Raw genomic sequence first — 18,378 nt, forward strand, 5'->3', positions numbered from 1 at the left:
GACGTGTCCCGTGTGGTCCGTTTGTTAATGGTAATGAGATGCGAGCACGGGGACCCCATATGACTAACAGCGTGGATGATCAAGTCAGTAGTGAATTTGTACTTTTAAAGCACTTTTTGTGATCATGTTTATTGACTTATGAATTGGCAGATAAACTACGGGTTTGCTCTTTTTAAGCTTTTTTAATATGAATAAATCCACTTAGGATTTACGCATACCAGATGATAAACCGCATACCGGCCCATGGTCTCCGTTCCCCGGGGCATCCCATCAATACAGGATTTAAGGCCATAAAACCATAAGCCTATGAAGTGTTAGCCACTTAACTAGCAGTTTTTTCATTTATGTTTATATCACAAGCCATTTAGCATACTCTAATGTTAAGCTATCCAACCATTGTACTATAGACTATTCATATTAAATTATATTTTTGGTGATCAAATCTAATAATAAGGCTTGAGTATGGCCTAATCTTTCATTCCAGTCCTTACACAGGCTTAGCTAAACAAACAAAACCTTGAAGGCGTTTCCCACTAAAAATAAAGCATTTAAGATTCAATTAAGTCTACAACCAAATTATCCTTTCATTCTCAAGGCTGAGCCTACCGGCACATCCCAAATTAAGTGTGTTCCCGTTCTATTTATCTTTTATTATATAATAATTTTGAAAAATAACCCCCGATTTTTCTATCATTTTCCATTATTTTGCAAAAAAATCTTAATTCAAGGAACATGAAAACTTTTTAAATTTTCAATTTCTCCTCCATCCCCACACTTGAGGCAAACATTGTCCTCAATGTTTAAAATTTTAACAAATAAAAATAGGGACGGGGTTAAAATTCACTTCGACAATTTTAAAAACCGGGCCTAATGCGATGGTGGTTATTTCTAATACAAAAATACAATTACACTTTTAACACAAAACTAATAAAACAAATAAGGTTATGAAAACGAAATCACCTGATAGAAAATAAAACTCTCATGTGCAACTCTCGTGCCCTCGGTGACCTCTCGGTGAACTGAACTCCTCAACTCTCAAAATAAAATCTGCAAACTCTCAAACATGTAGAAGCAAGCTTCTCACAAATGTTAAAAATATAGGTCTTTTAAACCGTTTGCAAAACCGTTAATTTTAATATTACCAACCAATTATTAATTAAATTCATAACCAAATTTGTTAAACGAGTAAAAATGTTAAAAGACCTAACTCACTTTCGTAGGAATCATGGTTGCATTTAGCGTATGAAACAAGCCCTTTAAACCCCCCGGTAGCCCGGGTGGACGAGTATGGTCTCGTGAGGGTTTATAGTGAACTACAGCCACAAAGTCCAACTACAACAAAATATACACATACCTGAATACAAGGCCGGGTTGCCTCCCGGTTAGCGCTAAGTTTTTTGTTAAGTTCTTCAGCCGGACCGTTACTTGATTTCTTCGTTTTGGTGGTCAAATGGAACATTTACCTACCGAATTTCCCGCATACGCTTGGTAGTTAGGATCCCAATGCTCTTCTTCCTCCTTCATGATTAGCATGTAGGATAAACCAAAACGGGCCGGTGTGAATGCATATTTACCTTCAGAATTTCCAACATATGCTCGATAGCAAACACGTCGAGCCCACACACTCTTTCTTATCTTCGAAACATTAGATATTGATCGGGGCCGAACAGAGCATTTTCCGACCGAGTTTCCCATGTAAGCTCGATATTTAAGGTGTTGTGTCCACACCTTCTTCTTTGTAGTTGAAACGTGTATAGAACCAATATAAGCCCATTTCTTAATATCATGCCCACTATCCTTCACCTCTACCTTCCTTTTCTTCGAGTTCAAACCAACATACCCAACTTTATCTATTTGAGGAATATGCAACTAGGGATAATCATAATAACGTGGGACTATTTCAGTGTCTGATATCTTGAAAGTTACTTTGTCTTCAACTGGGTCCACACATTCAACATCGTCATCAGTAACCACAACCGAGGCATTCATTGGCTCTTTGGTAACTAGAGGAATTGGCGTGGTATTATTCTCCACAACCACCTCCTCAAATTCATTCTTCGAAAGATCAAGAGCCTCTACTTCCAGTTCATCTTTTTTTTCACTGGCCACCATTTCACGATCTCGTTTAATTTGGACCAAATCATCAATGAGTTGGCTCATCAATTCATCTTGAGCAACATTAACCTTTTCATGAACTTCCATCCTCAGACTGAGGTCCTTAAGTAGTGCCAACACCTCAGAATCTTGATTATTATATTAAGGAATTTCTTCGTATGTTTGCTGAAGGTACTCATCAGCATAGTAGTCATACTCCTCCTTTTGATAACTTACAAACGTTGGTGTCTCGGGCCTATCACTATCATACTCATCTGACTCATAATATTCTTGATAATTAGGTGGAGGTGGTGAATAATTTTGGTACTTCCTATTGCGACCCTGCTGGTTGAAGTTCTCTTGTCTATAACTATATGACTCGTAATAGCTCTACGGGTTTGGTGAAGATGGTTCATCATATGAATGTGGATAGTTCGGATCATCATCCTCCACGACCTTATATCCTTCATGTGGGTCATAAACCCCAATTCCACGTCATCTTCAGTTACCTACACATATGTGACACACAAATACCTCGCATAAAATCAAACGAATAAGTATAAAAACTTAAAACTAAATTACTAAACTAAACTAGCACTTTGCATGTTGAGTCCCCGGCAACGGCGCCATTTTGACGTAGGCTGCCGCGGTCTACTCAAACAATTAATTTTAAGACTTAAATACCTATAATAAGTACGAGTAAGTAAGGTCGTCTCCTCAGGGACTCAAGGAAAGTGCAAGTTTATTTGATTTATAACTAATTAATTAATCTAAGTGGACAAACGATGTCAAGCGGTTTTTAGAAAAAGATTTACTTAAAACTAATGATTACTTAAAACGATTTGTAAACAATATTAATAAAAAGTATTCATTCTAGGTTCGGGTTATGTGTTCCATACGTTAATCACAAATTCTTTAGTCTTTGGTAGTATAATAATTGCTAGTCCTATGGTTTGATTTATGATGAAAAACGATACCCTAACCGAATTGTTGACACAAATGCACCCGGACACCACAATTACCAATTCTATGTCTAAGATGATTAACTCAATGATAATGTTTGATGATTCTAGTCCAATGATACAAGAGCTTATCCCTAAGTGTTGATGAACAACCAAACAAACGTTACACAAATCAATAATCGCAAACTCAAGCTTTAATCAACCAAATACTAATTAAGCAAGACAAATCATATAAAATTAATCAAGCCATATTCATGAAGCACAAGAATCTGATCATAACAGTATATTACACAAAACCTTAGCCTAGAACGAACATACACGACTAGCCAGACATCGACATAATCGTTAAAGCACTTATCTTGATGAACATACGATCGTAGAACAAACCGGAAGCCTTGGGATGGATGAAAATCGCCTTAGGTTATGCCTCTGGAAGTCGTAATAATCCGAATGGAGAGGTTAAGGGATTTATATAATGCAAACCTAATTTTTTTGCCGACATAAGCATCTTCGCGTATCGCGAAGATGATTGGGAAGCTTCTTCGCGTATCGCGAAGGACAAAATAGTCATCGCCAGATTTCTGCAACTTCGCATATCGCGAAGTTGCCCTTCTTTGCATCTTCGCGTATCGCGAAGATGTAAAAAATCAGATTTTTCTATTTTCTTTTCTTGAATGCCTCGTGATGCGTGTACGTCCAATCTCTCACTTCTCCATCTTCGTTACAAGCCCGTAAATATCCTCGCTAAGCTCCATAGCTTCCAATATCCTGAAAACACGTAAACAAAGCTTGATGTACCAATGTTCATTCATTTATTAACCTAAATATAACTATTTAATATATAATAATAACTAACTTTTACCCAACCATCAAGAATCCATGAAAGAACCACAAAATTACACCTGTCCCATTGTTTAGCAAGAATCTCATTATTAGTTGATCGTTTACAAGATCCATCAATAAAACCAATTTTATTTTTAACTTGTAGAGCAAGAAGCATATCATTTGCCCAAACATTGTAATTCTCTGTTCCTTTCAACTTAATATTTATCACGTTTAAGGTGCTAGAATCACTAGCATGAAGATGCAAGGGATCACTAGCATCTAATTTACTAATTTCAGTAACACTAGAACCACTAGAGTCACTCACTTATCAAACTAGAAAGAAAGAAAATCAATTATTGTGCAAACAAATAAGAACAGATGAAGCACACAGAGTCACAAAACAGTCCGACTAGCCTAACATGAAGGCCTATTGCCAACAAAAAGTAAAAATGTGAAACGATTTCACCGGGATTTTAGCAGGCTGATTAAGAAGAAAAATATATTAAATAACCTTCACTTAGGGTTATTTCTTCAATCTCTATAAACCACCGGGAACAGAAGAAAAAAACAGCGGAAAGATAACCAAATTTATTCCCCATCAGAGACACCACCGCAAAAGCAGAGACCGATTATTTGGCTCTTAATGCCATGTCAAGAACATAAACCAAATGCTTATTATTTCTAGATTCAAGAAAATACAAACCTTATTTGCTTGTTCTTTGCAATACACCGAGATCAAGCAGCCTAAACTTAATCAAAGACACGATCTTTTCATTCACCAATCAAGGTGAGTAATTACACTCCTCTTTTTCTATTTTTGTTTTGGGGACTTTATACATACACAACTTTATTATTTATTTATTATACACGTATATACTCAAACACAATTTCACTATTTGCATATTGTGATATTGCTCGATTAGTTGCTAAATGTTATATGACTATGTGTTTACAGTTTTTATGGTTGGTTGGTATCATATCCTCATCCTCAACCTCATAGTATGATCATACGTAGTCCAAGTAAACATGTCTGAATCTAGTGGCATGTTGAAAAGGCACTTTTGTTTTATGTTTTGCTAGTTGATGTAATACACATTATCACAAGGATTTGTCATATATATATATACATATACATATATATCTCAAAACTTGTTATTACTTTCTCAACATTATTGTTGACAAAATATATCTATTTTTACGCATTCACAGGTAGCTACATGGGATGATTGAAAATGCAAGATATTAGTGATATCTTAGGTTTAATAAAATATAGAACAATTTATATGTATTAGTTATGTAATAGTTTTGAGATGATTTTGATTTGTGAAACTCTTGTGTACGATGATCGTAATAAATAATTAGATATTGACACTTTATATTTATTTTAGTGTCTTTGAGCTATGATACAAATTATGTCGCACCCTGGCATATTTCGCCGTTAGGTTGGGGTGTGACACTCAACTCTCAGAGACTCTTGAATTGTGTGTTTAGGGCATTGGTACAAAACCTAGAGAAAAAGAGACGCCCTCGTTGTACTGTACAGAAAACTATCTTTGCATTTTAACGAAAAGATTATTAAATTCTTTTAGAGTCTATCAACGTCACCGGCATATCGCTGATGTGTTTCTAACGTTTCATGTAATTAAGAATAAGTAGCATGTATAAGGATTAGGAGCTATTAATATAGATGAATAACCGCGACTCAAATGTTGCTTAATTTTGTTATATAAAATCCTAGTAATATCATAAAACATATGTTTTGTAAAACCAACACTCTGGTATTTAATTCCCGAAAATTTTCAATATAAATTAATATTTTAAAATAAATTGTTCCATTAAAATAAACCCGCGACTCTAATATATTTTCAAGACAGATACGAACTGGGTGCACACTTTTAGGCCCTAAGTCGAGGTGTGACACCTTATCGGTTGATGAATCATGCTTTAAACAATTAGACGCTTAGGCACATCAATACACCGCATTGCAATGACTAGAACTTGTGTCTGATGACAAACTTTATATTATGTTAATCTACATTACATATATTGTTATATCTAAATAAAAAATAGTTTACATGCATATATTGTTATATCTAAATAAAAAATAGTTTACATGCATACTTTTCAAGAATAAAAATTACTTGTTTCATATATTATATGCTAAATAATCTCAACTTGTTTTTAAAAAAGGGGGCGTTTACATATTTTCTTTTGCTAAGTGGTTTAATTACATATTTCTCCAACTTAAGAAAAACAATTACATATTTTCCCTTCCTTAAACATATATATTACATATATATCCATTTTATTAAACTTAATGTGCTAGTTGACTATTATACCCTTACTTTAAAAAAAATATAAAAATAAAAGAAAGAAACATAGAAAGTAAATGTGGTCTGGACTCTGGTGCACACACATTAGAATTTTGCTATAAACATGGTAAGTGTTCTGGTGCACCAAACTTTACCTTCACACTTCACATCATTCCTCTTTTCCGACCAAAGTTCCGATCTCTCTCTCTCTCTATCTATCTAGCCGAACCACCACACGCAAATACGCAACCCATCACCCACACAGTCCACCACCATCCCATTTGATTGGCTTGCCGACCCATATCCGGCGACCACCATCACAACCACGTTTTTCAGATCTAAAGTAATGGGGTTAGATATAAACGTGGTTGGCCTCGTTTTAACACGTTTTTTGAGAGCTTCGGGGTGGGGTGAACCGGCGTCGCCGAAGGGGTTTGGTGGAGGGAGACGATGGATGAGGAGAGGGCGTGGAGATAGGAGGTGGAATTAAGGTCGGAAGAGATATGAGATATGAAAAAAGATGGAAAGTGTGGTAGGGATGGTGGGCAATGTAGTGGCTGGGAACTCGCCAAATACTGGAGTTGCCGGAAGTAGGTTGAAGAAGATGATAACTTTGCTTTATATTTTTAATTAATTTAATTTATTTGATAGGATATTTTAAACAAGGGGTAAATGGGTAATTTGATTTGAAAAGTGGAAATATGTAATTAATTTTATTGGTTGGGAAAATATGTAGCTACTGTTGTTTAATAAGGGGAAATATGAAAAAAATCCCTTTAAAAAAGGTCCGCCCTTCTTCCTTGCTAAACATATACCCTCCTGAAATTTTATTTCCCTTAACATTTGTAATTAGCATGTTAGTCCCTCTTATTTTATTTCATAATTCTCTTAAAATATCAAATAAAAAACTATTAAGTTTTTATTTTTGTTTTACAGTCTTTAATATCTTTTTATTATTCATTTTATTATTTATTTCTTTAAAATTTTATTAAAAGTTTGTTTGTTTTTTACATGTATTAAATGTCACATTCGTCATTTTTAAAAACCAAAAACCCGACCCATTATAAAATATCGACACCTTTCGGATCTTATTAATAAAATGGCGAATGTTTTTGTATTTATGTTCATGATTTTGCTTATGTTTATAATGTTGTTTTATATGATGTTACAAATTTAATCCTAGGTATTATATCATCTTTCTTTCATCAATTAAGTCAAATACATTTAATTGGTCATAATAATTTATTAATTAATCAAAATCCATAATTTCAAGTCTTATCACTAGCCTCCTAACTAGCCATAAAGTTAACTCAATTTGACCTTGTTATTAACAATTTTGAGCTTATATAAAGCTCACCCATTCTCTATAATTTCTCAAAATCATCCAAGCTTGTCAATTTCTTTCAGGTCTCAAGTTTAATTTTCAGAAGTCAACTGCTCAAGAATTATTATTTTCTTTTTCTTTTGTGATTCAATCCCCGGGTAATGTTTATTTCTTATCGTTATGCATAATGGTTATGTCCATGATGACAACACAAATGACATTAATGGAGACGTATCATTTTTCGTAATCGGCTCGCTTATGTTCGGTTTATGAATTTTATGTTTAAAAGTCCAATTTTATTTTTACAAACTACTAATCAAGAACAGGCATTTTTTTAATCATACTACTTCATCTTTTTCAAATAATGTTAGGCACAAACCGACTCAAAAACCAGGTTCGTGTCCGACCAAAAAATCGAACCACTTGTTAAACTAGTTTTCTTAATTAATTGTTTGGTTGGAACAAACCAAACTCACCTAAATTAACTAATAATTATTATAACCCATTTATTTTTCTAAGACTAAGATAAATTAACTTAACAAATCAAATAACGAAAAACCTTTTTAATATTCCCAAAATACTCTTTTTTATAAATTGTTTTGTCATAAAACGAACGCCCTCTCCAAATTATTTTCTTTACGCAACTTCATTTAAGCCTAGCTATTTATTTATCTAGGGCCTTTTGTTGAACCGAACTTTGTCGATTCACTCGCTTAAAGGCATTTTTCACTATCGACTCGCTTACATAACAACTGAGTTTTTGATAACCCATTTTTAACGCTTTTAATATTTTTGGGGTGCGTCATGTCATAAATTTTTATCTCGTTAGCTATAAAATTGTTTACTAACAGATTCACAGATATCATTCATGTTAATATTATTCTCGCATCTTGTTTATGATTGTACGTGAATTATTTACAACGTGTTTACTGTTTTTATGGTGGTAGTTACGCAAACGCATACATATAGTGGGAGGGTCCGATGGGACATACCTGCGCCGTCTAACATTATGACTTTGGTTGTTTACGCAAGGTAGTTCTCATTTTTCCGACTTCTACGGCTTCGGCTAAATGAACGGGAGGAAAATAATATTTGATTTCATTTACTTTATGTTTGAATATTTATTGTATGACAATCGTTGAATTGCATATATATATATATATGTATAGGGAAAGTATAGAATGAAAACTTATTTGAGTTGTGATAACCCTATGTAACATCGTTTTGTTTTTTGCACATGTAATATATGTTGTAACATTTAATACAAAACATCGAAAAATAAAATAAAAAATTGTTTGGCTATTTTTTAACATTTTTTTACTAATTTTTATATATGTTTTCAAGATAGATAAAAAGTTATATTTATATTTACATTTTTTATTCACTTTAATTGTGGCCCCAAGATTCAAAATTAAAAACATGTTGAGAATAGATTTCTAGAGTTTTGACAACTTAAGTGGGTTTTCATTCTAACCCTTCCACACACACACACACACATACATACATATATATGTGTGTGTGTGTGTGTGTGTGTGTATGTGGGATGATTCATGCGAGAAGTGATTTTGTAGCGAAAAATACGAGAAGTGGATCTTGACCATTGATCATTATAATCAATGGCATATAAAGAAATAACAATCTAGTAATAATTAATAACTAATTAATACATGTTTTTTACTAGAAAAGGGCGTTTGTGACTTTTGTGCATTGAGCTAATTAAATAAGTAATCGGCTTCCCCTTTTTAGATCCAAATCATAATTAACAATTTCTAGTTACCGTTAAACACAATAAATATGATGTCAATATATTCACATATTGAGTATAATATATATGTATTTAATATATCTACATGACAAGGTACACAAGTATTTAAAAATGTGATGGTTGTTTTTAATAATTCTAGGCACAACAAAAACTACGAAGTTTAAGAAAAAAAGAAATGTGGCAAAGATGATACGAAAATTTTATGGGAAAATTCCTAAAATAAGCATTTATGAAAATAAATTTCAAGTTTTAAGTACAATTTGAAAGAAATTCCAGAAATATGTGTTATAAACTAGTCGTGAAGAGTAGTTTGTAGAAACCAACTAGAACTTGCCACGCATCCTTAAACTAACCGTAACAAGCACGTCACTAATCATTTACTCTTTACTACTAAATAAGTTTCATGCCTCGTAATCAACGCACACGAGTAATTCATGAGTCTTTTAGTCGCGATAACTAGATTATAAGGTTAAACTAGTCGCGACGAGTTAACTACTAATAAACTACTCGTGTAGGGAATGCAAACCGGGTAAACTAGTCGTCGTGACTAAAGGACTTATGAATTACTCATAGGCGTTGATTACGAGGCATGAAACTTATTTAGTCGTGACGAGTAAATGATTAGTGAACTTGTTCATTACGGTTAGTTTAATGACACGCGACAAGTTTTAATTGATTCTACAAACTACTCGTCATGACAAGTTTATAATACCTATTTCTGAAAGTTTTTGCAAATGATACCTAAAACTTGAAATTTCTTTTCATAAATGCTTATTTTGGGAATTTTCTGAAATTTTATTTGAATTAGTAGGATGGTGTATTATTTGGACATATTTTTTTATTTATGTAAATATAATAGTTATAATAAAAGAAAAGTTTGTATTTAATCTGTAGTTAGATGCAATGTTGTGTATGTATATTTAATCTATTTCTCCAAGTACATATAAACCGTGTAGGTTATTAAATTTTTGTGTAGATATATGTCAATCTGGTTATTCAAATGCATATAATCCGTGTAGGCATTTAAAAGTTTGTGTAGGTATAAGTTAATCTCATTCTCCAAATACATATAAATTGTGTAGGCTGCTAAAGATTTATATAGATATATGCTGGTTGTGTAATGATATGTTTTTAATCGTTCTCCAAGCATGGTGGTTGTGTATGAATATGATTGTGTAGGGATATGCTGATTGTGTAGGGACATGTAATTTAATAATCAACAAAACGGACATTCCAAAAAACATATAAACTTTATAGGTTGTTAAAACTTTGTGTAGGTACATGCCAACCCGATTATCTAGATGCAATAACCTGTGTAGGCACTTAAAGTTTGTGTAGGTATATCTAAATTTCATTCTCCAAGTACATATAAATTGTGTGGGCTGTTAAAAAATTATATTGGTTGTGTAGTGATATGTTTTTAATCATTCTCCAAGCATGTTGGTTGTGTATGAGTATGAATGTGTAGGATACGCTGGTTGTGTAGGGACATGCAATTTAATAATCGACATTCCTAAATACATATAAAACACGTAGGAAAATTGGATTTTAATAATCCCAACTTTCTGTTATTAGCCGATAATAATCCCAACTTTGTTTATTCCCACCAGTGGTCCCAAATTTAAAAAAGTTGGCTCTCAATGGTCCTCCTTTAAAAAAAACCTAACACGTTAAGTTTTTTCTGAATTTCAAACTGATTTTTTAGGGCGTTTGATCGGAAGGAGGATACGAGTCGATTAACATAAAACTTAGCTCGAAATGATACTTCAATGTAAGACCCCCGAAACCCGGGAATCCTATAGTTGGTCATCATATCCAAAAATTCTCAAAAATTTAAAACCAAACCAATTTGTTTTATCCAAAACAAGTTCATCTTATTAAAATCATTTCAGAGTAATTAAACAGAGGAATAATAAAAACCAAAATCCCCAAAAACCGGGAAGACTGCCCAAAACCAAATTTAAAGTAGTAAATGAAAAGAAAACAGTTTGTGTAATTAATCTCTGACTAGATATGCCTTCAACCGTCCGAGTAGTCTCGAGCACGTCCAAGCGGTAGTTCCTTACCTCTCAACCTGCAAATCCATCTAACATACACACAAAGTCAGCTAAAGCTGAGTGAGTTCAAGTTTTCATAAACAATATTCATACTTTATTTCAAAGTTATAGCTCTAAAACAGTAGAGAGAATAATAATAAAATAAATAAATATATTTCACCAAATAATACATTCATCGTCGAACACGCGTGCACGGGGCTCTTCACCACGAGTCAAGACTCGAGTAATATATTTGACCCAGACGCGGTAAGACCTAAGCACGTGACATGAGCCTCTTCACCATGAGTCAAACCCGAGTAATATATTTGACTCGGTCACGACTTACACATCCAAACATGTGATACGGACCTCTTCACCACGAGTATAACCAGAGTAATATATTTGACCCGATCACAGTTTAACATACAACGGGCCTCTTCACCATGGGATTTTAAAACCCAAGTAATATATTTGACCCGCCAAAATGATGATCACGCCACACGGGCCTCTTCACCACGGGATTTGAAAACCCGAGTAATATATTTGACCCGGCCGTGATCACCATGCACACACACATCAATAAGCCTACTCACATCATTCTTAGTCACAAGAAACTAAATAACATCAACCATCTTAGGCTATAAGGTAACACATGCTCATACATATATATATATATGTGTGTGTGTGTGTGTGTATAATTATATGATCCTTAGTCACTAAGGACTAACCAACATCACTAATCATAGGCCATAGGGTAACACATGTGTAAACACACATATATAACATCCCAAGATATACCATACTACAAGTAAGCCTATGGGCCATAAGGTAACACATGTATAAACATACGTATATATTATTCCAAGATATACCATACCACAAGTAAGCCTATGGGCCATAAGGTAACACATGTATAAACATACGTATATATTATTCCAAGATATACCATACTACAAGTAAGTCTATGCAAAATCATTTAAACGGTTTATCAAGTAAAAACAGTTCGGTGTGTATGCTAGCCCAAAATTTGAAAAAGAGAAAAGGGGCATCATGAACTCACCTGACACAAGGAACAAAATCACCACGAGCTAGAGAACCCCTAAGTATCCCCACAACTCAAACGCCTGTCGGTTTACGTACAATCATTACTAACGATACCGCAAGAAAGCGTTCTAACATTGTTTGAGTTACCTAAAGCCTCGACCTCACCAAGTTCAATTACAAAAGCCCCGGGGCCTTGTATTTACCAAAACCTCCCTTAGCTAATCCCGGTGACAAAGGATTCCCAAAATACCCCCGGAAGTTGCTAGTTGAACGAATATGCACGTTTATGAGTTGTTTATGCTCTTAACAACCAACTCAGCCCCGTGTGGACCAAATTTAATAAAATCACAGCCAACAAGTCCACACGACACTACACGAGTTGGATGGGTCGGTAATCCGCAAGAATAATGCACCAACTACCTAATAAACGCGAATTCGCGTTGTATCGACCCGTTTGAGTAACCGACAACCAATTCAGCCCCAATATTTACAAAAATAAATTTTCCACAGCCCGTATATCAAACCGAAGTTACACAAACTGAATTGGTTGTTAATTCCTTCAAACCTCGCGCTAAACGCAACAATTTAACAATCTAGAAAACCGAACACTAGTTTTCAATCTATCACTATATGACCAATCAAACGAAAACCATAGCTCACGATATTAAAGTATGTTACACTAGACATACTTTAGAAGATAATGGAGCAAGAACCTTAAACAAAACAGCCCCAAAAGATGCACGAAAGGGCGGCCACCGGTTAAGTCCTAAACCAAAAGAATTGATCAATGTCGAGTATAAGGAGCAGATTTTAGCATGCAAAAGTGTATTTTATAACATAGGAAAATCAAAGGAATAAATTATGAAATTTTTACCAGAGTTGTATAAATTACTTGGATATTATAAAATATTTTTATCATATTTTTCCAATTCACATAAAAATCATAAAAATTCCTCAAACACAGAAAGGTACGTGCAACTATTTCAGTGCGCAACAAAATGGTTTTATTTTTATAAAAATCATTACCAAACCAAATTAAACGATTTCAATTGGGTTTGATTCCTAACTCAAAATATTAAGTTCTAAAAGTGGAAAGAACTAATTTGGACTTTTTGAAAAAGAGTTATGATGTCGGGAAGACAGACCAGAATCCGTCATCGCGCATCACCTTTGACACTCGATCTTATAAATTCATAAAAACCATTCAAATCTCGTCCAAAAATTACATATTATACCTTTCTGAAAACTAGACTCAATGTAGAACATTATGGAAACAAGAATAGATCAAAAACAATGGATTATCATCAAGTTACAGACCCATTAATAAACGAGTACGAATCTGTCAGCAAACAGTTATCATTAAAACTCAACCCTAACATGTTCAACAAAGGGTTTAATGGTGAAAAAGAGTTATACAAAGATAGAATAGACCTTGAATTAGTCTCGGGAGGCCGGAGAATGGCTGGAACCTGCACGAAAATCGAGGAGGGAGGCTGGTGAGAGGCGCCGATCGGAACTAGGAGGAAGGAGAAGGAGTTTTAGGGTTTATGTTATAAAAATTTTACATCCAGGCCCTTCCACTTATAAATTATGATGTCTTGGATTAAACGTTAAATAAATAGGCTTACAAGAAAGACAAAGAGGTCCCCGAGGAAGGCCAGATCGAGTCTCGGTAAAAATACAAACTCTACAACACATAGATCCTTTTAACGAAAATTTGCGGGCGTTACATTCAAATGGCTTGATTAGTGCTTCAACTCGGGTGTTTGAACTTCAAATTAACAAAAATTAATCTATTTGGAGTATCGTTTCGAGCTAAGTTTTACATCAATCGACTCGTATCATTCTTCCGATCAAAAACCTTAAAAAATCAGTTTGAAATTCGGAAAAAACTTAACGCCATTAGTTTTTTTTTTAACAGGGACCATTGAGAGCCAACTTTTTAAAATTTGGCACCACTGGTGGGAATAAACAAAGTTGGGATTAAAATTTTATGTAGGTATATGTCAATCCGGTTATCAAGATGCATATAACATGTGTAGGCACTTAAAGTTTGTGTAGGTATATATGAATTTCATTCTCCAAATACATATAAACTGTGTAGGCTGTTAAAAATTAAATAGATATAAGTTGGTTGTATAGTGATATGTTTTTAACCCAAAATGTCATCATAGTATTTTTAGTGGGCTGTGAAGTAAACAAGTCAAAATCAATGAATAAAAAATAAGTGAAAAAAAAAGTAAAATTTAAATAAGAATGCAAATAACAAGAAGAGGATAAAACAAAAGCTGATTTCACATCATCGTGTATTAATATATTACTAGATTTGTTTAAAAATGTTAGAAATTATGTTATGTTAATGTAATTAAATATAAATAATAAATTTTAATTATTAAAAACTTTTTGATTGTAACTTACGTTGAATTAAATGGTTTTAATTATCAAAATAAATTTTGTCATTTTACTAATACACCTTTGTATTTAAATAATTTAAAAATAAAAAAGAAATAATATGATTTGTTAAAACCTCTTCTCGCATTAAGAATCATTTTTGAAATGAACCCAATCCTATATATATACACGCAAAACTTTGAAAGCTCACCAGCATGTTTTGTTCACAAATGCTATTATTTAAACATGCTGCAAGCTGATACGATAAAAGGCAAGGATAAGAAAACTAAACCAAACTTAGGATTTATTTAAACGAATAATAATTGTTTCATTTCGATGTAATTTTTTTTTTATCAAACTATTTGTGTACTTGTGAAATTATGAAATAAAATAAATATGTTGTCACTATTAATAGTATTACGAGATTATAAGTGGTCTGTATGTTGTACCCGGGCGTATTCTGCTTAAAGCCGGAGTGTTACATTAAAAAGCTTTGTATACTTTTTTAGCTAGTTGTTTTTTTTTTAATTTTTTAAAAAATAAAATATATTCAAAAAATTTTGAATTTTTTTAGATTTGGGTATATGAAATTAATGTTACCTGAAAAAAGAGCTAAATTTGTTTATTAAGTTGTATGTTATTTAACTTTATTTAAAAAAAACAAACAATATGATTTTCTATAAAAGAATGTAAACTATCTTTTAATTTTTTTTATACACTCTCCAAAAAGATTAAAACAAGTATAGAAAAAAAACGTTTTTTTAAAAAACAACTAAAATTACGTTTTCTAAATAAGAAAAAAATGTTTTTCTAAATACAGTAGAAACTCTATAAAATAATACACTTTGGACCACCAAAATTTATTAATTAAAAGAGTTATTAATTAATCGATAAATTAATAATTATTAATTTATATATTAATTAATATTTTATTAATTTATAGTATAATACTTAGTTCACATTGAACAATTTCTTGTTGAGCTATGAGAAAACAACACCAGAAGTTCTTACCATGCTAAGGAAACTTAGAGACGAGATTCAAGGGGAAATTGATTTCAATAAAAAACAAAAGACAATTAAGTCATTTTTCAAGAAACCTTCATAAATCATTCATGTAATATGCTATATATAAGGAATTATTAATTTATATTTTATATGGGGTCTAAAGAAATTATCAAAAATGTATTATCTTATAATTTTAGCGAATTATTAATTTAGCACCCTATCCCCGAGTCGGGACCGGCAAAAAATATTATCTTAAAGAGTTTATTAAATAATCGAGTATTAATTTATCGAGTTTCTACTGTACTCGTTAATACACATAAAAAGATAAATTGAAAAATGCTTTTAAAAATGATAATGATAATAAAAGATAATAAAATGACAAAAAAAAACAACAAAAATGTTTGAATCGTATTAATGTAAAACTTGAGAGAATTGTATGTTTAGTAAAACGAATGAGAGCGGGGTACGATTAGCAACACCAAAAAGGGTAAGCATAATTTAGTGGATTTAGGATAGCAATTAACTCTAACGATATAAAAATACTTAGTGGTGGAATCACTAATTCTATCAAGATCTTAGCTTTATGAATGATGATCTCCATAATCCTTTAATTAGGTTTCACCGACAAGGTATTCTAGACGTATCAAAACATTATTATGATTTATAAATATGCATTGCGCACCAATGGTTTTTTGACTGTTGGGGACATAAAGAGAAAAGCTTTATAACCTTAAAAATAATCATGTGAAAATGATTTGCACATAGAAGGCAAACCGTACCCTCCTATAGGTTAGAGGCATGTTGTTTATTGAAAGGGCCTACCAACTAACAACAAAGGTCTCTAGTCATATCCTTTCTTTCGATAGATAAAAAAAAATAACTTTGGTAAAAATCATTGTTGATTGGTCAATTACGACTTACGACGGCTCAACCATTTTGAAGGTCTTAAACGAAAAAAAAATCCGTCTAGGTTAATCCCATAGCTATCCAGATTCGAAAAAAGTAGTTGTCGCATGTTTTGAAAATTAACTGGGTAACGCCTAGAAAAATCCAGTAGCAGCCTAGATGCGAAAATGTAGTTGCATGCTTCATTTTGAAATGACTGGGTGCCGCTGGCAACATTCTTGTCAGGCTGTCAAAAAAGCGGGCGACTCGCCAGGAACATTTTTGTCAGGTATCACACAAGCTAGCGTCGGTTGTTTATCGGTGTACAATAATCAGGCGGACCGAGTGGTTTTGCAAAGGACTAGATGAAACCGGATGGATGTTGATGATTATTTTGGGGATTGCTTCTCTTTTAATTTTATTATCTTGCTATTATTTAAACATGCTGCAAGCTGATACGATAAAAGGCAAGGATAACAAAACTAAACCAAACTTAGGATTTATTTAAACGAATAATAATTGTTTCATTTCGATGTAATTTTTTTTTATCAAACTATTTCTGTACTTGTGAAATTATGAAATAAAATAAATATGTTGTCACTATTAATAGTATTACGAGATTATAAGTGGTCTGTATGTTTTACCCGGGCGTATTCTGCTTAAAGCCGAAGTGTTACATTAAAAAGCTTTGTATACTTTTTTAGCTAGTTGTTTTTTTTTTAAGTTTTTAAAAAATAAAATATATTCAAAAAAATTTGAATTTTTTTAGATTTGGGTATATGAAATTAATGTTACCTGAAAAAAGAGCTAAATTTGTTTATTAAGTTGTATGTTATTTTACTTTATTTAAAAAAAAACAAACAATATGATTTTCTATAAAAGAATGTAAACTATCTTTTAATTTTTTTTATACACTCTCCAAAAAGATTAAAACAAGTATAGAAAAAAAACGTTTTTTTAAAAAACAACTAAAATTACGTTTTCTAAATAAGAAAAAAATGTTTTTCTAAATACAGTAGAAACTCTATAAAATAATACACTTTGGACCACCAAAATTTATTAATTAAAAGAGTTATTAATTAATCGATAAATTAATAATTATTAATTTATATATTAATTAATATTTTATTAATTTATAGTAGAATACTTAGTTCACATTGAATAATTTCTTGTTGAGCTATGAGAAAACAACACCAGAAGTTCTTACCATGCTAAGGAAAATTAGAGACGAGATTCAGGGGGAAATTGATTTCAACAAAAAACAAAAGACAATTGAGTCATTTTTTAAGAAACCTTCATAAATCATTCATGTAATATGCTATATATAAGGAATTATTAATTTATATTTTATATGGGGTCTAAAGAAATTATCAAAAATGTATTATCTTATAATTTTAGCGAATTATTAATTTAGCACCCTATCCCCGAGTCGGGACCGGCAAAAAATATTATCTTAAAGAGTTTATTAAATAATCGAGTATTAATTTATCGAGTTTCTACTGTACTCGTTAATACACATAAAAAGATAAATTGAAAAATGCTTTTAAAAATGATAATGATAATAAAAGATAATAAAATGACAAAAAAAAAACAACAAAAATGTTTGAATCGTATTAATGTAAAACTTGAGAGAATTGTATGTTTAGTAAAAACTAATGAGAGCGGGGTACGATTAGCAACACCAAAAAGGGTAAGCATAATTTAGTGGATTTAGGATAGCAATTAACTCTAACGA

The sequence above is a fragment of the Bidens hawaiensis genome, unplaced genomic scaffold (genome assembly GCF_021521415.1).
Source record: "Bidens hawaiensis isolate Kalapana, Puna unplaced genomic scaffold, B.hawaiensis_p1.1 tig00023454_1, whole genome shotgun sequence".
NCBI lineage: Eukaryota > Viridiplantae > Streptophyta > Magnoliopsida > Asterales > Asteraceae > Bidens > Bidens hawaiensis.